This window comes from Mirounga leonina, unplaced genomic scaffold (genome assembly GCF_011800145.1).
Source record: "Mirounga leonina isolate KUSES-001 unplaced genomic scaffold, KU_Mleo_1.0 Mir_165, whole genome shotgun sequence".
NCBI classification, from domain to species: Eukaryota; Metazoa; Chordata; class Mammalia; order Carnivora; family Phocidae; genus Mirounga; species Mirounga leonina.
In genome coordinates, this window is record NW_023270415.1 from 37,445,679 (window position 1) to 37,468,648 (window position 22,970).

Genomic DNA, 22,970 nt, shown 5'->3' on the forward strand with positions numbered 1-22,970 from the left:
CAAATAATCTCTATTTCCAGGTCAGTTTTTAAAGCATTGGCTTATTTTTTCATCCAAAATGTGTGTTTCAATGTAAGTACACTTTTCTTAGGGGCTTGGGGGCTGAGTACATTAAAATATTAAAAAGGAACATGTCTCCTGTCCTTACATAGAAAAAATATGGTATTGCTCAGGCTCTGCTTAAGAAGTCTAGATGCAAGGCACTGTGTCCACCAAAATCTCATGATTTAAGGATACCAACTGTATAAAGAATCCCCAAATTAAACATCTGAAGAAAAAAAAACTAAGAAAATTAAAGATTACACAGAAAACAACTTTAAAATAAGTATAAATAATACCCTTAGAGAGATTTGAGTGGATATATCTTTAAAATTACAAGTTGCTATGAAATAGAAACAAACATCTAGAAAAAGTTCAAACTATGTTCCTCAAAATAATAACCCAGAAGTTGTTTATTCATTTTTTTAAAGATTTTTATTTATTTGAGAGAAAGAGAGCATGCATGCATGAGTGGGGCAGGAGGTGGGGGGTGGGGGGGGGAAAGGAGAGGGAGAAGCAGACTCCCCACTGAGCAGGGAGCTGGACACAGGGCTCCATTCCAGGACCCTGAGATCATGACCTGAGCTGAAGGCAGACGCTTAACTGACGGAGCCACCGAGGGGCCCCCATAAACTGTTTATTCTTAAAACCCGTCCCACTTCTCATTCCACTACTGACCTAGGGAGTTTGTTATGGTAGATAATTAGTCTGCAACATCCATAATCTGTGGTTGATTCCTTTATGAGGATATTTCGAGACCCTGAGCAAATGGGTAACTACCAATAAAATAGCTAAAAGTGTTTTCATTTCCAGTTTGAAGTCTCTTCCCCTCGTTAAGAATACAAAAAAGAAAAAATTAATCGGTTCTTTATTGATTTATGTGGTTAAGTGAGAGTATGGCTGAAATGACCAGATACTCTGCTTGTTCAGAAAGGACATAAAGAGGGGCGCCTTTGTGGCTCAGTCGGTTAAGCCTCTGCCTTTGGCTCACATCATGGTCCCAGGTTAAGAGTCCGCCTTCGGCTCAGGTCATGATCCCAGGGTCCTGGGATCCAGCCCCGCATCGGGCTCCCTGCTCCACAGGAAGCCCTCTTCTCCCTCTCCCACTCCCCATGCTTGTGTTCCCTCTCTCGCTGTGTCTCTCTGTCAAATAAATAAATAAATAATCTTAAAAAAAAAAAAAAGAAAAGAAAAAGAAAGGACATAAAGAGACTGGACAGAATATGATTTACTTTCTGGCATTTTACCAATCAAAAATTAAGTTTCAACCTGTGGACCTTATATGATTTATTAAGATAAAATCATGCTCTGGATTTTTCTGTTATTCCACAGGGAGAAACTACTTTGCATAGGCTGTCAAACCTTAATTTTTCTCTTTATTTTTTTCACTTTTCTTGGTGAGAAATTTTAAGTTCTAGTCTCTTAGCATATTTCGATTAAACAATATAGTCATGTCAGTTATAATCACCATGTTTAACATTAGATCCTCAGGCTTATTCATCTTATAGCTGAAAGTTTGTACCCTCTTACAAACCTTTTCCTATTTCTCCTACTCTCCAGCTCCTGGCAACAACTTTTCTACTCTGTTTCTGTGAGTAGAAGGATAACTTCTAAAGTATAACTTTTTTTTTCTTTTCAGCTTCCACACATAAGTAGTATCATGCAGCATTTATCTTTATCTGGCTTATTTCATTTAGCATAACGCCCTCAAATTCCATCCATATTGTTGCAAATGGCAAGATTTCCTTCTTTCTCATGGCTGAGTGTATTCCAGTGTGTGTGTGTGTGTCATATCTTTTTCATCCATTCATCCATTGAGGTACATTTAAGTTTTTTCTGTATCTTGGCTATTGTAAATAAAATTTTTCTTTTAAAAGAAAAGAATAAAAAGCCGTTTTTCTGTACTATTTCTTTACTGTTTTGATACCTTTTTACTGCTGTGATCTGCTTCCCATTAACCTGAACTTGGTGAGTTTTCAGTGATTCATATGGCATGTCTGGTCTGGACAAAAGCATTTTAGAGGCTAATAAATACAGACTGTTTTCAGAGACTCAGAGAAAAACTTTTGTATGTTTCCTTCTAGGCAAACTCAGATTTTGGCATAATTGTTCTTCAATTCGGTGACATGTATTCAAAATTGTTTCCTTAAATATTCTTTGAACCTCAGAAATAATTATTTAGGGTGTTAGAATGGAAGAAATGCAATACTGATGGATAAATTGTAGTGAACAAAGTATTTCTTAAGGGAAAATTTCCTCTCAGTAGGCATAAAAAGGCCTACAATCTCTACCAAAAGCCCCAACCTACTTTTGAGATTATAAAAGTTTTTCACTGGAAAACACTGCAGAAATTCCCAGTGGGCTAGCAGAGGGAGAAAGGATTTAAAAGTAGTAGCTAAGTTGACACCCTGGGCACATTCTGGTAAGGGAAAAAAAAAAAAAGCCACAATTGCCTCAGACAGCATCATCCAGTGTTAGATTTCTTGACTTCTTGCTGATGTACCCTCTCCCTGACAAGGAATGTAACAATGAAATTTACTATTCATTCATTCTAGAAATCACTAGTGAATACTAACCATGTGTCAGGTAGTAGAGATGCAATGAAAAAGGTAAAAAGCCTGTCCTCAAGGGATATATATTCTAGTGGGAGAGGAAGACAATACACAAACAAGAATTGGACAAATTTATTTAAGTGAATAGGATCCCATCAAATAACAATTAGTGTTGTGAAGAAAACAAAGAATAGTGGGTTTCAGAGGGATTGGAGGAGAAGGACCTACCTTAGATTAAAAAATGATTAGGATACTTTTTCAAAAAGCAAGGTCTGAGAGATTTCCCCCAGTGAAGAAGAGGTGCCTGACAGGTGAATATTAGGAGGATGAGTGAGGCCAATGTTAATGGAGGTGGTGACTGAGGACAAGGGAGCTGTGAGCCGAAGCCACAGTAGTAAGAAGAGGCCGGAATCACATAGGACTTTGGGGAAGAGTTTGAATGTCATGATAGTGTAACGGAAGCCACTGGATAAATTCAAGCAGAGAAATGATATGATGTACTGTAGTTTACATATTTGAAGATTACTAAAGATGACTAGATAGGAGCTAGATGATGCCTGGACTGCAGTGGGTAGAAATGACCAGATTTCAAAATTGATTGATGGGATTTGATACATTTTTTTAAAGATTTTATTTATTTATTTGAGAGAGAGAGAGAGAAACAGCATGAGAGGGGATAGGGTCAGAGAGAGAAGCAGGCTCCCCGCTGAGCTGGGAGCCCGATGTGGGACTCGATCCCAGGACTCTGGGATCATGACCTGAGCAGAAGGCAGTCACTTAACCAACTGAGCCACCCAGGTGCCCGGTATTTAATACATTTTTTAAATTATTGTAAAGAAATGCCCATTCAATGCTAGACTTCTTTCATCTTTCTAAAATAGAATGTATCACACCACATCTGTTTAATCTTCAAAGGTCCCCAAACACCCACAGGATAGAGGACAATCTCCTTATGGCAAGAAACCCTTTAAATTAGCAGCTACACAGCTTTGCAGGCTCTGCTCCTAACATTACCCTCTATGCCCTGAACTTCAGCTACACCAAACTACTCAGTTTTTCTTTTGTCATTGCCTTGCACATGCTGTGAACATTACCTGGAATGCCACTTAGCCTCCTCTCATGTACCCCAAGAACTCTGAGTCATCATTCCCAACCCTCAGGACACTCTCATAATCCCAGAGACAAGTTAGTTGCTGCTTCTCCATGAGCTCATTGCAGCCCAAGTGATTTTTTAATTGTGTTCTAACAGACTGATATCCCTGAGGGCAAGGACTATGCTTTGTTATTTGTATTCCTAGAACCTATCTCTCCTGAGTTCTTTAACTGCTTTGGGAATGAATAAATGAATGGGTGGATCATGCTGAAAATTGAGTCATACAGTGTATTCACTCAGTAACAGAATTTCAGGAACATTCTTCACATTATTGTTGGTTTGAGAGTCGCCAAAAGTTGTTTTTGCCATTTTCTTGTACCATCTCATGAAGAGCAACTTTTTTTCTTCTCATCAACCCACAGGTATGCTGTTCTAGCACAAAATGACTGGTCGTTTTTCTCTACACTGTGGTAAACATGTCACACTCAGTAATGGAGAACCAAGAGAAGACAAGCAAGACAAGGACCAAGAAGAAAACGTCCAAATGAAGCAGAACATCACTGTACTAAATAGCATCTGTCTCATGGTGGGGCATATGAGGCTCAGGCATACTTGTATCGCCCAAGAAGGTTCTTAGAATAGTGCCTCCTCTAGGCTTTTCCTGATTGTTTGGGATATTACTGGACTTTTTTCACTGTTTGGGACTTTATATTATGCAGAGCTGGGAACTTACATCCAGAAGTCAAGGACAAGCTGTGCATACGTCTTGGAAGCATTTCATAGATTTACCGTCTTCAGCTGATTTTAGTCATCTTTACTCATTGAGCCAACAGGACAAGTCATAAAGGCACCCACATTTATGAAATTTGTTATCACACCTGTTTGGACAAACTATGATACCCCATATGAGGCCGGGAAATGGATCCTGATTGCCTGCATATGTGAGTATAGTACTTTGCCCTTCAGGCTCTTAGAATCTTATTCTAATCAAGGAGACCTCAAAGCTATTTTTAAACCCCTGTCAACCTAATATTTCAAATTTAGCTGAGGGCCAGTCTATTTGTGGAAAGTAGTCACTTGTATTTCTGATAATACTAAATGTTCAAACTTAGGGCCTTCGTGTCCCTGAAAGTTACATTCATTTATTTCATATTGATTTTACTTACAAATTTTATGAAAAACAGCTGGTAACTTCAGGTTCATTATCCACGAATAATTTATGAACCTGGACTAAGAATCTAAGTCCTAAGTTTAGTTCTATGAATCTTCTACATGTTACAAACTGTGGGGACATAGAAATAAGGTCTTCCACAATTAGCATATATTCTGTTGAGAGTATAAGACACATATAAAGAACAGCCTAAGCAAAAATGATATTCCATCAGAAAAAATATAAACGAGTGCTATAATATTTCAAAAGTGAGGGAGCTCACATTTGCATTGGGGATCAGAAGAAGTTTCTTAGAGAAGATGACTATCAAGATAGACTTTGAAAGACTGGATTTTGACAAACAGAAATATAAGGGCATGTACAGTAGAGCATTCCATGTGTAGAAAACAGCATAAGCCAAGGTATGAGGACAGGAAAATAAGAGAGGTATTCTATGTGAATGTCCTCCCTGAAATGGTGCAACAGGTACATTCAGTTTTCCCCACATAAGCAGAAGAGGATCCTAGTGAGATGCAATGAGGCGTTGGGATCAAATTCTACTTTAGGATCATTTTCCAAACTCATCAGGCCACTTTATTTTTTGTATTTATTTATGTTTTTTTAGTAGACTCAACACCCAACATGGAGCCCAAAGTGGGACTTGAACTCACAACCCTGAGATCAAGACCTGGGGTGATATCAAGAGTCAGATGCTTTAACCTACTGAGCCATTCAGGCACCCCAAGTCACTTTAGTCATGGGTTATAGAAGGGTAGGAAAAACAAAAGTAGATAAGTTCTTAAAACTACTATATAAAACTGTTTATCAAATGGAAAGTGTACGATTTTTGTTTTTTAAACAATGGACTTTTATCCTATTGAGAGTCCTTCCTGAACACTGATTCTTGTGAGCGGCTGTGCCTGTGATGTAAGCAGCATAATGCTGTGTTTCACTTACTGTGTTCCTTCTTCCTTTAGGAACTTATAATATTTATTCACTGCAGGAGTGTGAACTAGGAAAGCAGAATTCAGGATATCTTCATGTATGTAAAGATCTTGACACTCATCTTAGGTATAACTAGGAATGGCTACTTTGTTTTTAAAGGTAAGACCAAAAGCTAAATAAACAAATGAATAAAAATACCCATGAAGTAGTTAAGCAAATATGAACTACTATGTTACATGAATATCAACCTACAATATAGTTCTCAGAGTCTAAGCTAGACTGTTTAGTAGGTTCTAAGTTGTGTCACCGAGTTTCAAATGTAGCCACTATTAAATGTTCTGACCATAAAAAAGTAAATCTATCTAGCTTTTACATTTTCAATAGCTTTTCAGCATAATATCTCATTTAATCATCAAAACCAACCTATGTTACCTAATGGCCATTTTAGGAAATCCAAATGTTGTTTATTCATAAAAGACATCTTAACAGTTGTTTTGTTTTGTTTTGTTTTTAATTTTGACTGTAGGGTCTGAATTTGGGATAGGCAAAATCAAGAATATTTTTTAAGAAGACAAAATATAAGTCATAAATATTTAAAAATAAGAAATATTTACAGGCAACAATATCAAAATACACAGCAATAAACAACAATGGTTATTAGAAACAATTGTTTTTTAGAAACAATTTTTTTAAAAGCAAGGGATCTTTGAAAACATAATTTGAGAGAATGTCAAAAAGCACTAACAGTTGTTTGTGATTAAAAGGAATTTCTACTATTTCAGGCATAAAATAACTCAGTCATTTTACAGAAAAGAAAAAAAAGACCCAAGCTCTAATTATAATCCTTTATCCTTTTGTTCATTCCTGTAACAATTTGCAGTAAAAGATTTAACAATACACTTTTATATGTTTGTATTTAGCTATATACAGGTATATAAATACACAATAATTGATACATATAAAGCTTTAAAATATTAACTTATCAATATATCAAATGAAACAGTGTATATTTTCTCAATGTATGTAAATATATATTTTTCAAAATGGTAATTATGTATATCATAGTAATGTTATCACTTTGGAAAACCATAAAAATTTTCTTAATAAGCAAACAAATATATATTTAAAAAACATCCTGTGGAAGAAATAAGGTGAGTTTTATTCCCACTTTACAGATCAGGAAGTGAGACTTGGGAAGATAAAGTGATTTCCCAAGGTTATCCAGGAAAGACACTCATGAAACCTTTCATTTGACAAATGCTGACTCTGGCCCTGGCACAATGCTAAGCATTAGCTAAACAAAGACTGACAGGGCATTCCCCTGTCCTTGAGGAACCACATCCCATCTTGAATTCAAGTCTTCAAAATCTTAGATAGATAGATAGATATTAAAAAAAAAAAAAAAACGACCATAGTAACAGACCATGGAAAAGGCACTCGAATATCAAGTCAGGATACTTAGGTTGCAATTTGACTCTAGCAGTGTGGAGCCATTTGAGAAAATTACTGAAATATGCCAACTTTCAATTTTCTGAGCCACTAAATGAGTGGCTCTCAGGTGAAATTCCTAAGGACCTATCAGTACCAAAAATTTAATGATGTATAGAGCATTTAGAATTGGTACTTATAGGTCTAAAGTCAACATTAATACCATCGTGTGATAAATATACCTTTTCTTATGAGCTTGCTATTTTTGTGAGATATCTACTTTTTAAAAACCTTCTGGTTATAGTATTTGTTTTATGTTTTACTTATGTACTTTTAAGCCATGAAAATTAGCGCCATCCAAAGAAGCTCCAGTATTACCTCAAATTAAGTCAAAATCTTCACAAAATTATCTTTCAACAAGCATGTATTTTCCTCTCAGAGAGGAAAAAAGTGGGGGGAAAAAAAAGCATTTTTGCCTTTAAGGAGATCAGATCAGGGATAAAAGGAGAAAACCAAAACCAAAACAACTATCCAAAATGTACATGTCTACTAAAAATAGGCCCTAGGATCTGGAAAATCTGTGCCAAACACGATGTGAAAATTAGAAAAAAACAGATACAAGTTGAACTGACAAGATAGCCAAGAGAAGGCCAGTTGGCTGTTTCCTAAGATACCTGGCAGGAGTTCTGACATTCCCTTACCAAACTTCAGGTTCTGCCTTCAGTTTTATAAAAATCATCAAAACCAAGCTATGTTACCTAATGGCCATTAGGGGCCTTGGCATTAAGCTGAGAATGGATCCATCCATCTGAGTGGTACTGATAAATAAAATCAGAATGCAATGCCATTTTATTCACTAAGGATGAGAAATAGAATTGTTGTTGGGCTTCTATGATTTTGTGAAAAATATGTTTTCTTCCACTAGTGAGATCTGTGCTGAAACATAAATGATAAACAAAAGAAGACAGAATAAGGGGTGTCTGGTTATTTCCCCAACAGAGATATCATAATCAAGGCTTTAGACTTGAGTACTTTTCACCCAAGACATGCCTCCGTGGACATGACAAGGACCACTTCTCTGACCTTCTGCCATCTCTTCCAATTGGTCATTCCTTAAATATGTTAGTTCCTCCCAGAAAACTTGCTCCTTTTCAAATTATGAAATATCTCAAATGTACAGAATATAACAAGGATTCCATATCCCACACATTCTAAGTGCTACATTTGTTTCAGACTTCTTTTTAAAGAAATAAAACAATATAAATAGAACCAAAGCTCCATTCCTCTATCTTCCTCTCATCACCACCAACTTTTTCTTCCCAGAATAAATAACTGTCCAATGTAAACACAAATCGCCCCATGCATTTTTTTAAAAATCTTACAACAGATGAATGTATCCACAGTAGTGTCGTTTCATAAATAGCACTACCTTATACATATCTATTTGCAGCTTCTGGTTGTCTCTTAACATACTTTTTAAAAGATATGACCACGTTGATATATGTAGCACTGCATTTGGCATAGTACACTATGGCAGAAAGTAGACTTCATTATTTTATGTATGTATGTATTTTATTATATGTTTGTGTGTAAGACACCTGATACAGAGCTCACAGGGCTAAAATCTAGGTGTAGGCAGGGCTGCATTCCTTTTTAGAGACTCTAGAAGCAAATCCATTTCCTTGCTCTTATAAGTTATTGCCAGAATTCTGTTCCTTGCAGTTGTAGGTCTGAGGTCCCCATTTCATGCTACTGTCCTCTGAAAGTTGTTCCCAGCTTCTTCTTTTTTTTTTTTTTTTTTAAGATTTTATTTATTCATCTAAGCAGGGGGAGGAACAGGAGAAGGAAAGCAGACTCCATGCTCAGCATGAAGCCCGATCCCAGGACCCTGAGATCATAATCTGAGCCAAAATCAAGAGTCAGATGCTTAACCAACTGAGCCACCCAGGCACCCCGAGTTGTTCCCAGCTTCTAAGGGCTGCCTACACTTCTTGGCTCGTGGTTCACTTCTTCCATGTTCAAAGCCAGCAAGGATGAGGAGAAGCCATCTGAAAATTTCAGTCTCTCCTGCCCCTCCTCCAAATGATACAAGGTAATCTCTTGATCTTCAAGTCATCTGGTTGGCACCCTTAATTCCATCTGTAACCTTAATTTCCTTTTGCTGTCTACACAATATATTCACAGGCATGACATTGGGTTTAGACTGAGGGGGACGAAATCTGCCTGCCACACTGCCAATGCCTTAGAATTTCTTCGTCACCTAGCGAGGATAAGGGAAGGTACATTCTCTGATGGGAAGCTTCATGACTGTTATGTAGCTATATGCTTGTAGAAAGTGAATATAATTGACTTTTTCAAAACAAAGACCATACCAGTTTGTTTACTTCAGGATGACAGTTTCTTAATGGATTAGAGAGAAAGAGAGAAAAGATGTCTTGGAGAAACTGCTCTAAACTCTGAGGAGAGTCATCACCTTTGCCCATAAGAAAATCTTCCATTTTGATGCAAATGCTTGTATTCTTGGTTTCTTTTTCAAATGTTCAAACAGTAAAATGTCCTTTAATTTTTCTTCTGAGGAATCTACCAGCGGCTGTTTCTGTATCCGTGCCCATTGTGACCGTCCTTTATTTGCTGACCTATGTGGCTTATGATGTCATCCTACTTATGCCTTCTCCCTTGACTAGTGAAGTTGGAAAGGATCCACAGCTCTTTGCCTCCATTGAGAAGTTTTTCATAAGAGGAAAATATGAGCAATTTACACCTTTCTGTGCCAGATCCATTGTTGGAAAAAAATGAGGAAAATAATAATATGGGAATATTGTGAGAATTAAATGAGCTAATACATGTAAGTCTTACCACAAAGCTTGGCAGAGCAATCAAGGTTCACTCTTCACTGTTGTTGTTGTTGCACTAACTTCAGGAAGAAACACTCATTACGGTCACAGTTATCATCTAAAGACCACATTATGCATACCAGGCAGCACCATGAGGGGTGGTTCTGTTTCTCTATGGCAACTTAGTGTAGACCCACAAAAACAGGCATAGGATTTCCCCGCCAAATCTGCTTACAGCCAAGGTAATCACCAGAGTTGAGACAGGAATTTTCCAGCCATGTTTATGTCACTGCATTGGTGACCTGAATGGTTTCCGAGGGCCTGAGTTAAATTATCCCATTTCCTGCACAAAGAACTAAGACTGCATCTATAACAAATTCATGTAAGGAGGTTGGCTGATAAGACTTGTGTGAGGAATTGATTGTGTCTACTATAACCTAACATTCAGTCTTGTTTCACTATTTTTCTTTTTTAAACTTTTATTTCCACCTTTGGAAAAACTCTAGATTAGATACCCCTAGATATGATTCCCAAACTGGTGCATTTTTATGGATATTCTCATTTCCTATAAAATCAAGAAAAAAAAGAAAGAAGAAAAACACTATGGGGCCCCACATGAGAGGAGAGTTTGGCCTAGTGTGCCTTTATAAATTCAGCATTAGATAATTAAGGGGAACTGAATCTAGAGAAATGTTTGTAAACATGTATGATGTGGATTCTATTTTTCTTTTAGGTTTTAATCGGCTAACTTACAGTTTATTGATACTTCTCTACATGAACCATAGGGATCATCAGTTTCTTAGTTAGTATTGAGTCCATTTCATTCCAAATCTCTGTATCCTGAGATTAGTGCTAAAAATAAACTAGATCCCCCATAATGAGTTTTCTTTTTACTAATAACTTTCTTTTCTTATTCCCTCCCTGCCCCCAGACATTTGGTAATAAGGCCCTACACCAAGTTCAGAAACTCATTCCTATAGGGCTTGTATCTCTAAACTTGGTTTAGGGCTTTGTCAGTGAACTGAACTCATCACTCATTAGAGCATCCAGGTAAGAAAATCAAATTGTGCTATGGGTTATTTGTGTTTTCAAAGCTCAGCTAAGGGAAATCAATAACTTCTTATGTTTAGTGTCACTAATGAACAACAGCCAAGCCTTTTGATTATTTCTTGTTCTTGTTTTTACCATAAACCTATTTCAGGGATTTCAAATGTTAAAATAGAGATTCTGTTTCATCATGTTTGTTTTTCACTAGTTAATGCATAAATGCGACTCTAAAAAAGAGTCAATCTTTTCCAGGATGTGGGAAAGCAGGGTTTGCATGAAAACTGTTTAGTAACATCACATACTGCAAATAGTTGTCAGTCAGGATAATTGCAAAACAAAGTACAAATGTGGAAAAGTGCTGAGTGAATGAATCCACTGGGAGAAGAGCCAAATGATGAACACAGCAAAACAAGCGGTAAAAAATCAATGCTAATACACACCCGCTTACCCAGTGTACTTAAAATCAGATCCCTTGGTTGGCCACCTTAGCTGCCCTACCGCTGGCTAGAATAATGATGGGCCATCAGACAGCTGCTCAGTAAAGAAATTGCAAAGAGAGAAGAGGAGATTAGGGTGTAGGTGTGCTGGAAGAAGATTTTTGGGAAAACATTTCTAATTTGGGATGGTGAGTAGGAAGGATGGAGCAGTTCCCACCATCATTCGAGTCTCGCCTATTTTTATTGAAATGATAATAACAAATTAGTTTTGCTAATCTTATGTCATTTGCTATAACAAACCTGTGAAATTGTTGCTAACAATAGTATCATTATCCTTATCTTCAAGTTGAGTAAACCAGCTCATTCAAAGTGACCTAACAGATCCAAGGTCATATCAGTAATATAGAGCTCAGGACTCACATTTCTGACTCCAGTCCTAATGGCTTTTCCACCTCACCATGCCTCCTCTTGCTAGTAATGACTGAGGTCTGCTTCTGTCCAGTGCAAGATAGGATTTGGTTCCCATTTTTCGTTTTCTCTTAGTTGTCTAATTTAATGGTTGCACTAAATCTTAGTGGGCAGCACTTGGTCCTATCTGCTCTTTTTCCATCCTTTTTCTCACTCCTAATAAGCGACTAAAAAAAAAAGCAAGTACAAGGGGATTTCCAGTTATACTATCTGGTTCCTGTGTGGTCTTTGATTTTTCAGGAAAAAAAAAAAAAAAGTACCTCATTCTGTGTGCCATCTGAATTTCTCTTTTTCTTGCCCTGCATATTTACATTAGAAATATCAATTGCTGTGTTTGCAGAGCATCTAACTGATTACAGCTAACACTTCGCATTCTTCACACCCATTTTTCAGGCTCTTTTATGTGGGCCCAACAGAAGGGCACCTTCCCTGCAGTTTAAGCATGATCCATGTGGAGTAATTCATCCTGGTCCCTGCTCTTCTCTTCAAAGTAAGTAAATCTGATGTCCATCTTATAGAAACTGTTATTGTCAAGAATTCCTTGCTTGTGCCCCTCGTTTTCTATATTCATTTACTTGAGAACGTTGAGCTCTCCACCCAGCTTTAAGATAAGGAACGTTAAGGGCCTATGTCTTGCTGAGGCCCAAGGGAGAACAGCACCTTAAAGCTTCCTGCTCTATGAGGCACCTAAGACCCTGGGCCAGAAACTGAGCAGAGATAAACAAGATGTAGAGTCTGAAGATAGGAAGGCTCCCAGAAACAGTAAGTAATGCTTTAGCTGCGTTGTCATGAATTGGAAATTTCCCTGTAGTCAGGGAAACAGGAAAAAAGGAATAGTCAAAAAAGAGAGATTATATAGGAGAAGATACGGAACATAAAATGGATAATTTGTACTTAGTTGTTCAGTGTTTACTATGTGCTACACACTAGATGTCATCACAAGATGGCATAGAGATTGACTTGGGGCAAGACATTCGGCAGCCAGATGGTCTTTGAAAACAATGAAGCACATTATTTCGTTCTCCTATTTAATAACCTTCAAAAGCAGGTTCCCCTTGTAAACAAAGTAAAATCCAAATTCCTTAGCATGACCCACAATGCCCAATATGATTAGCCCTGAGAATTTCAACAAGCTCATCTCCTGCCACATCCACTATACTCCAGGCCCTCTGGCTTTTTTCTGTCTGCTTTACAGGGCAAATCTTTTTGCTTCTCCAGGGCATTTGCATTTATTGTTTCCTGGCCTGCTTATCCCTCTTTCAGGTCTTATCTCAAATGCTTTGAGAAGTCTTTCATTAGCACCCCGAGATAGAAGCCATCATTCCCCAACCCACTACCCAAGACTGTCTCTGCCCCATCTCCCTGTTTTACATATAATCCCATAGCTTTGATTAAACCTAAAATGTCCATTTGCTTTGTATTATCTGCTTTCTCCAACAATCATAGAATTGTTATACAAGAAAAAATCTTATAGAAGCTCTGTGGAAACAGGAATCTTGTCTCTTAGACAGTACTCTATCCTCAGCATCTAGAAGACTTGGCAATCATCTGTTGAATAAATGAATGAATCACTGTCATGAGGGTGAGTAAGCTGAGGAGTGTTCATGATCAGGAGAAATGAGATTATTTTAAAGGGTTTTTCTGGGTAGGGTTTTCCAGAGTAGAAAACTTAAAGGCTGGAGGCATCTGGGGAGCTCAGTCGGTGAAGCATCTAACTCAGTTTCGGCTCAGGTCATGATCTCAGGGTTGTGAGATTGAGCCTTGCATGGGGCTCTGCACTGGGCGTGGAGCCTGCTTAAGATTCTGTTTCTTCCTCTCCCCCTGCCCCTACCCCATGTTTCCTTCTTTAAAAAAAAAACTTAAAGTCTGAGTTGATAAGACATAAATAATAAACCCTGAGTAACTACCTTACCTGTAGGTTAAGCATGCAATTCAGTTTTGGCTTAGGTTATAATGTTACTAAACAGTAGATGTTACTAAACAGTTTTCATGCAAACCCTGCTTTCCCACATCCTGGAAAAGATTGACTCTTTTTTAGAGTCCATTTAAAATGGGCCGCATTTTATAAAAGTTTCTTAAGAAAGGATCTTAATATAGAAAGCATGACTATATTCATTGTGAATATATTCATTGTGAAATCCTGGAAATGTATACCAATGAATTCAAATTTTATCTATATAACACTATACATTCTTTGTGTTGGTAGGGCATGGTAGCTATGATGTATCTTCTGGTGGAAGACATTTTCCAACTCATCATCATTCCTTCAGCTACTGGCTCTATGTCAGGCTCTCAATTATAGGATTAATGTATGTGAGGAAAACACAGCCTGAAAGACCAAGGCCAATCAGAATGAGTAAAATATACACCATCTAGGAATGCCTTACTAAATTTCTTGAGAATTTTTTAACTAGTATATATTAATGCATTATTTATATGATTTCTTGTTAAATTTTTTAAATAAACCCATGAAAAGCAGAGACAATCTTTGAAAAAAATCATTCTTTTTTTTTCTTAATATTTTAAGTAGATTCCATGCCCAGTATGGGACTCAAACACACGACCCTGAGATCAAGAGCCACAGATTCTACCAACTAAGCCATGCAGGCACCCCTTAAAAAAAAAATCATTCTTTACTCAACACCTATATATCTAGGAATTTATTCTAAGGATAAAATTTAACAGAAATGAAAATATATGTGTGACAATGTCAACTATATCTTTATTTGCAAGAGCAAAAACAAACAAGAGAAAATATCCAGCAACTTGGTGGAGAACTGTATGGATAACAAAAATGATACCCATATAAAACCGAGAAATATTTATATGACAAAGTATTTAAATGAAAATAACATAATACAAGATAGCATTTGTAGTATGATATGTTGGACTTTGGATTATGACATCCTTATTCATATATCCAAATCACATTTAGTTACTTATGAACCGTATGACCTTGGGTATGTCCATTAACCATACTAAGCTTCTGTTTTCTCACTTATAAACTAGAAATACCAATAGCATCAATTCTATGTCATAGGAGCAATTTTTTGTTAACTAAAATTCATTTATAAAAATTTTATTGAAATGCCTCCTTAAAAATATTCATGTGAAAGTCATTAACTTTCAAAAATTGTTACCTTCTTTCCAACACACATTACATTTTAAAGATATTTTATTTATTTATTTATTTGACAGAGAGAGACACAGTGAGAGAGGGAACACAAGCAGGGGAAGTGGGAGAGGGAGAAGCAGCCTTCCCGCGGAGCAGGGAGCCCAATGCGGGGCTGATCCCAGGACCCTGAGATCATGACCTGAGCCCAAGGCAGATGCTTAACGACTGAGCCACCCAGGTGCCCCCACGCATTATATTTTAGATTTAACTTTCGTATCTCCTCAATGAAACAATTAACAGAACCTGCTTATGTGTTATGAAGTGCTTTGCAAGGCTAACTATACAATCTTGCTGGTGAGTAGTACATAAAAATTAAGAACTAAGACTAAGCACAATAAGAAATAAAGTACTAATCACTTAGCAAAGTTGTGGTTTTCATTTGTTTTCTTAAATTGTATTCTTATTTACCATCATAAGCCATTTTTTCTTCAGAAGAGAGGTAATGAAGTTTCATTCAGAGACAATTAAGAGATGTTGAACTATTGGGGTGCCTGGGTGGTCTGTAGGTTAAGCATCCAATTCAGTTTTGGCTTAGGTTATAATCTCAGGGTCGTGAGATCAGCCCCGTCACGCTTTGCACCTAGCACGGAGTCTGTTTGTGACTCTCTCCCTCTACCCCTCCCCTTGCAATTTCTCTCTGCCTCAGATACATAAATAAATAAGTCTTTTTAAAGAGATGTTGAACTATTAATAGAGATGAAAGAAGGAAATAATCAACCAGATAGAAGAGGAAAAGAAAGCAAAAGGAGTGAAAGAACTTTGGTAAAGAGAACAGACACAAAGGGTTATTGAAATGGAGCAATAGGGCGCCTGGGTGGCTCAGTTGGTTAAGCGACTGCCTTCGGCTCAGGTCATGATCCCAGAGTCCTGGGACCGAGTCCCACATCGGGCTCCCGGCTCAGCGGGGAGCCTGCTTCTCCCTCTGACCCTCTCCTCTCTCATGCTGTTTCTCTCTCGCTCGCTCTCTAATAAATAAATAAATAAAATCTTTAAAAAAAAAAAAAGAAAGAAATGGAGCAATAAGGGGTGCTGGGTGGCTCCGTCAGTTAAGCGTCTGCCTTTGGCTCAGGTCATGATCCCAGGGTCCTGGGATCGAGCCCCACATCAGGCTCCCTGCTCAGCGGGAAGCCTGCTTCTTCTCCCTCTCCCACTCCCCCTGCCTGTGTTGTCTCTCTCTGTCAAATAAATAAATCAAATCTAAAAAAAAAAAAAAAAAAAGAAATGGAGCAATAAATCTGGGTATTATTTTCACAGATGGCTGTGATTCCAGATGATGGGATAGGATATCTATGAGCAGTATCTTAGCTCAGTAGTTTCATTTCAATTCAGCAATTCTAAAATTTAGAAAAGTAGAGATAATATGGCGTGCTGTTTCTGGCTCATGAATTTACACCAAAGGTTGTAATACGAAATGCGTTAGCGAGCTTACTGCACTGCCCCCCGCGCTTTAGTGATATAGGCTGTGTTGATACCACATTTGGCTACAAAAACTAGCTAGCTTATTGATTCCTGTAACATTGGCAGTACTCGATGAACATTATAAATACCAAGAGACATTTTTATCTCCTCTTTTGTAAGTTTATTAGAATTTGTGCCCTTTTACCTAAAGATGTTTTTGTTTATAATTGGTGTTACCAACTTGAAATATTGCAGTAATACATCCCAAAGTATTTCAATCCAGAAAATTGGGGTTGGGAGTTAATATGCTTCTTAAATCTAAGGCACAGATAAAATAATTTTAGTTTTCCATTCTCTTGACACTTTTCATGACCAAATGAAGGTTGGGCTAAAGATTTCAGTACTAGGGGGTTACCATAGGCAGTCAAGAGTCATGTATTCCTGTGACTCAAATTTCTTGGGCTTAGGGTCTCTCAAATGTCACAAACAACTCTGATTTTGTCCCTATGTTAACAAAATTAATTCTATAATTCTTGACCCACTGTTTTTATTTCTAACATGAGGGGAAGCCATGAGGTGGAGTAGAACAGGGGAGACAATACAACAACAGTTGTAGGCACCTTACACAAGGAAAAGAGAGCTGGTGAAATAAAAAGCAAGTTTTGGAAAGGATATTTTTGTTTATATTATATACTCATATATTTTATAACTTACATATTTTTGTTTCCTTTTATCCATAGTTAAGACTCTTCTTCCCTGGGCCCCTGGGTGGCTCAGTGGGTTAAGCATCTGCTTTCAGCTCAGGTCATGATCCCAAGGCCCTGGGATCGAGTCCCACATCAGGCTCCCTGCTCAGTGGGGAGCCTGCTTCTCCCTCTATCCTTCCCCCCACTTGTGGGCTCTCTCTCTCTCTCTCTCTCTCTCTTAAAAATAAATAAAATTTAAAAAAAAAAAAAGACTCTTCTTTCCTGTAGTTTATTGCTTGTGTACACTCTCCCTGGTGATATTCCCTCTCTAGGTGATAAAATCAACTCCTTAATTGGAATTAGAATTTATCTTGAATTTCTGCATATTTCTTGAGCATACATTTATCAGTAAAAAATGATCTTCAAATTTACAAAGGCTATGGTAAGAAATACAAACTCAGTGTTCTTTCCATTGCATTCTGTGACTTGCAATGGCACCAATGCAAATGGAATAAAAGCTTGTATGTGTAAAATGCTAGGACTTCCCTCTTTCACTTCCCTCTAAAACACACTCACACATACACATCCGACAGCGTTTAGCAGTGTCTAGCACAAATCAGGCACTTAACAAATGTTACTTTCTCTTTCCTTTATATAGAACTGTGTTCATCACCAAGCACCACCTTAGGGAATAATGGCTAAAGCAAAAAGCGGGGAGATAACTCAGCAGTTAGAAATGTGAGCTTTGGTATCAGACCTGGTTTTGAATTCTGACTTCACCATTTAACAGTTCTCTGTCCTTAGGGAAATTACTCAAACTCTGATTCTTAGTTTCCTCATACACAAAGTAAGGATACCACTAGGCCATAGGATGATTGTTAAAAGTAATGAGCTACTACATGCAAAGCACTTAACAGCATACCTAGCACATAGTATGTACTCAATTATAAAAACAAAACATTTTAAATTTTAAAAAAAGTGCATACTTACTAATCACTAGAGAAATGGAAAACAAATCACAATGAGCCATTAGGAGGGCCACTATCAAAAAAAAATAGAAAATGGCAAGTACTGGCAAAGATGTAGGACCTGGTAGGGAGGGTCCCCAAAAACCGAAATATTAGAATTGCCACATGATCCAGCAATCCTACTTCTGGCTATATATCTAAAAGAACTTAAAGCAGGATCCCAAAATGATATTTATACACCCATGTTCATTGCAGCATTATTCACAATAGCCAAGAGGTGGAAGGAGTCAAATGCCCACTGATAGATGAATAGATAAAGAAAATGTACTAAATATATACAATAGACTATTATACGGCCTTTAGAAAGAAGGAAATTCTATCACATGCTGCAACATGGATGAACCTTGAGGATATTATGTTAAGTGAAATAAGCCAGTCACAAAAGAACTAGTATTGTATGATCTCACATATATGAGATGTCTAGAGTAGTCAAAATCATGAAAACAGAAAGTAGAAGGGTAGTTGCCAGGGACTGGGGTGGGAGGGTGAAATGGGGGGTTGTTCAACGGATATAGGGCTTCAGCTTTGCAAGATAAAGCCTCTAGAGATCTGTTACACAACAGTGTGAACATAGTAAAAGTGCTGTACAACTAAAAATAGTTCAGAAGGTAAAATTTACATCATGTGCTTTTTACAATTAATTTAAAAAAATAGTTCATATTTAAAAAAAAAAAAGAGTGTGTCTGTAAGAATGTGCTCTCCAGAGCTTCTCCAATACTGGAAGAGAGAATGGGAAGGAGAAAGGAGAAACAGGTGAAGAAAAGAAAGAATGACCTTCAGTGCTATAAATATGTTTGTGAAGTTCCTTTAGATTAGAGGGAGAGGAAAGGCCGTATAACATAGAAAACACTGATCAGAAGCAGCCTTTTTCCCTCAACTTCGGGGATATTCAAAAGAAGACACTGGAAATAACCCATCATGAGCATAGAATGGGTTATCCTGTGTCTTTCTGCTTGCCTTTTTTACTCAAGGTCAGAGTTGGCCGAGAACTGAAAGTGATGTGGTCTGGGGAGAGGTTGTTAAATGATAGGAGAACAGTTGCTCAAAAGTGTTAATATATATACAGATATTAGATCTGTCAGATCTGACCCCTTTATGTCAATAATAACATGGACATACAGACCTGGCAGGGAGATAATGGTCCACTCTTTGCACATATCCAGGTAGTTCTTAGCATTTCCAATTAGACTTCCTAGTTTTGTTTACAAGTGGTTATTATTATTCTGAATTGTATTCACTAATTTAATGTAGCAAAAATGTTTTTAAATATAATTAGAAATAGGTTTAAGCAGCTTTTAAATACCAGAGTATTTCTGCCATTTGTTAAGAAACCACTTCTATTTTCAAATTGTGAGGGACTATCTCAGGACATTTTTAACCTACCAGGCTTTTGGCTGCTTTTCCTTTCTTTCCAATTCCAACTTTTGTTTCAAATAACCTAAAACTAAAATATTTCTCACATGGCAAAAATAACATTCTGAGTTAAATAAGTTACATAAAAAATATCATTTTGGATGTTGCAAGCTTTTGCCTTTTCAAAAGGATTACAAGTTTTAATGCATGAAAGGAAGTAGAACCAACAAAAGAGATTGAGAAGGACTAAAAAGGTAAGAGGAAAATCAAGAGAGCATTAGATTAATCAAGCAGAGGAAAGAGTTTCAAAGAGAGGAAGGAGGGGTCATAGAAAAAGGCCAGGGAAAGAGGGTGCTTTCTGCAGGTTCCCAGCGCCTTCCTCTGTCCCTGAAAATAGCCAGTTCTTCCTTAGCTGCTAGCTTCCTCCTTCCTTTCAAAGAATTGTTATGAGAACGGCAAGGAAGTTGAGGTACAATAGCATACATGGAAGAGCTTTGTAATCTGTAAAACACTGTGTACCTAATTAGGTGAAAAGTCTGCCTGTCTAGGTGATTCAGACATGTCTTCTCATGGAAAAGAGTTACTACAACACAGATCAGAGGTGACTGATGGGCTCCACTTCCATGGCTGGGAGCTGTTATAGGGGAGATATTTCGCCAGCAAGTTCTTCAGAATTCACTATTCATGCTGCCTGTGTTTCATCACCAATGATTCACTCCTTATTCTCTCATGTTTAGTTTCTCCCTTGACCTCAATGCTCCTGAGCTCCTAACATTGTGCATGGAGTTCTTTCAAACGCTTAGACTTTAAAAGGACAGGTACAAAAAACAGTAGCAGAGGTATGAAATCAAAAGCAAACTGAGAGTTGTGGTCAGACCTCTGTGAATAATGCCAGTAATGCTGAAGCTTTAAATGAGGTTAGACTTGAAAAGAGGGGGAAAAAAAAAAAAGAAATAGAAAGGTGAGAGATAATAAAGACAAAAGTGATTCCTTATCCTTACTGATGGTGATGTAATGTTCAACAGATTAAAAAAAAAAATGTAGAATACATAACTTCTGTCTGACTTTCTTCTTTCCTATCAAGAAAAAGATATTCAATGAAAAGTTCCAAATAGGGGCGCCTGGGTGGCTCAGATGGTTGGGCATCTGCCTTCGGCTCCGGTCATGATCTCAGGTTCCTGGGATCGAGTCCCACATCAGGCTCCTTGCTTAGCAGGGAGCCTCTCCCTCTGCCTGCCACTCCCCCTGCTTGTACTCTCCCTCTCTCTCTCTCTGGCAAATAAATAAATAAAATCTTAAAAAAAGAAAAAGAATAGTTCCAAATACTTGAAAAGATAAACCAAACACATTTAACAGGTAAGTGAAGTCCATCTGATAGGTGAGGAATGATAAGATGATTTAGCTATTTTCAATGTTCAAGTGAAATAGTTTGCAAAGCACTGAAAGGAGTTGTCAGTGTCAGCAAAGGACTGCTGTCAGTAATCTTTGAAAAACTGCAAAGAATGGTTGAGATGCAAGAGAACTGGATATAGATATGCCCTAATTTAAGAACAAAGAAAAAAATTATCTCTTCTTAGAAACCACATGTGGGGAGAGGTTGCTGTGATTCCCAGTAGAACTTTCTAAGGATCCGTTACCACAGAAGGGGGTCGATGGCTTCCTGCCAAAGCTGGCAGACTAAACACATGCACTTACCTCTCTTCCCAAATCCCAAAGAAATGTCAGAAGAGTAAAATTAAATAAAAATAAATCTAAGTAAGTTTTAGTTCAGAAGGTGGTTACTAATAGTCAACTAGAACAGTAAGAAATTGGGGCGCCTGGGTGGCTCAGTCGTTGAGCGTCTGCCTTCGGCTCAGGTCATGATCCCAGGGTTCTGGGATTGAGTCCCGCATCGGGCTCCTTGCTCCGCAGGAGGCCTGCTTCTCCCTCTCCCACTCCCCCTGCTTGTGTTCCTGCTCTCGCTATCTCTCTCTCTGTCAAATAAATAAATAAAAAATTAAAAAAAAAAAAAGAACAGTAAGAAATTTCTGGAATATATAGATGCTGAAATGAAACAGAGCTAGTAACCCACAAATCCAGACCATGAAAGAGAACTTTAAAAATACAAGTTTTCCCTTGAAAACCTAAATGTGACACCTGAAACCATAAAAATCCTAGAAGAGAACACAGGCAGTAATTTCTCTGGCATTGACCATAGCAACATTTTTCTAGATATGTCTACTGAGACAAGGGAAATAAAAGCAAAAATAAATTATTGGGGCTACATCAAGATTAAAAGCTTCTGCACAGCAAAGGAAACAATCAACAAAATTAAAGGCAACCTCCTAAATGAAAGAAGATATTTGCAAATGACATATCTAAGAAAGGGTTAGTATCCAAAATCTATAAAGAGCTCAACACCCAAATGTATACACAATTCAACATCAAAAATAATAATAATAATCCAATTAAAAAATGGGCAGAAGACAAGAACAGATATTTCTCCAAAGAGACACATGAAAAGATGCTCAACATTAATGAGCAACAGGGAAATGCAAATCAAAACTACAATGAGATATCACCTCACACCTGTCAGAATGGCTAAAATCAAAACCACAAGAATCAACAAGTGTTGACGAGGATGTGGAGAAAAAGGAAACCTCAGGTGGGAATGCAAATTGGTGTAGCCACTCTGGAAAAAAGTATGGAGTTTCCTCAGAAAGTTAGAAATAGAACTACCCTATGATCCAGTAATCATACTGCTAGGTATTAACCCCCAAAATACAAAAACACTAATTCAAAGGGAGACATGCACTCCTATGTTTATTGCAGCTTTGTTTACAATAGCCAAAGTATGGAAGCAGCCCAAGTGTCCATCAATAGATGAATGGATAAAGAAGAAATGGTATATACGTACAATGGAATATTATTTAGCAATAAAAAAAAGAGTGAAATCTTGCCATTAGCAACAACATGGATGGAGCTAGAGTATAATGTTAAGCAAAGTAAGTCAGTCAGAGAAAGATAAATACGATATGATTTCACTCATATGTGGAATTTAAGAAACAAAACAAATGAGCAAAGGGGAAAAAAAAAGGAAGTGAGACAAACCAAGAAACAGACTCTTAACTTTAGAGAACAAATTGATGGTTACCAGAAGGGAGATGGGTGGGGGATGGGTGAAATAGGTGATGGGGATTGAAGAGTACACTTATCATGATGAGCACTGAGTAATGTATAGAATTGTTGAATCACTATTTTGTATACCTGAAACTAATATAATACCATATGTTAACTATACTGGAATTAAAAACTTAATAAAAAAATACAAGTTTTCCCAGCAGAATTCTACAAAAGC

At 37.4% G+C, this 22,970-nt stretch overlaps 1 protein-coding gene across 4 annotated transcripts in view; it reads left to right on the top strand.

Annotated features, from left to right (window-relative positions):
* Positions 1-9,031, top strand: part of RIPK2 (receptor interacting serine/threonine kinase 2) — a 43,640-nt gene extending 34,609 nt beyond the window's left edge. The window contains exons 12-14 of one of the 4 annotated variants that reach the window (XR_004680472.1): positions 4,107-4,625; positions 5,812-5,938; positions 9,012-9,031. The gene's annotated coding sequence lies outside the window, so the exon portion shown is untranslated. Of the gene's footprint in view, positions 1-20; positions 73-4,106; positions 4,626-5,811; positions 6,416-9,011 lie in introns of those variants that run through there. The other 3 variants (XR_004680471.1, XR_004680470.1, XR_004680474.1) reach the window with 3 other exon arrangements.
* Positions 9,032-22,970: the final 13,939 nt, after the last annotated feature.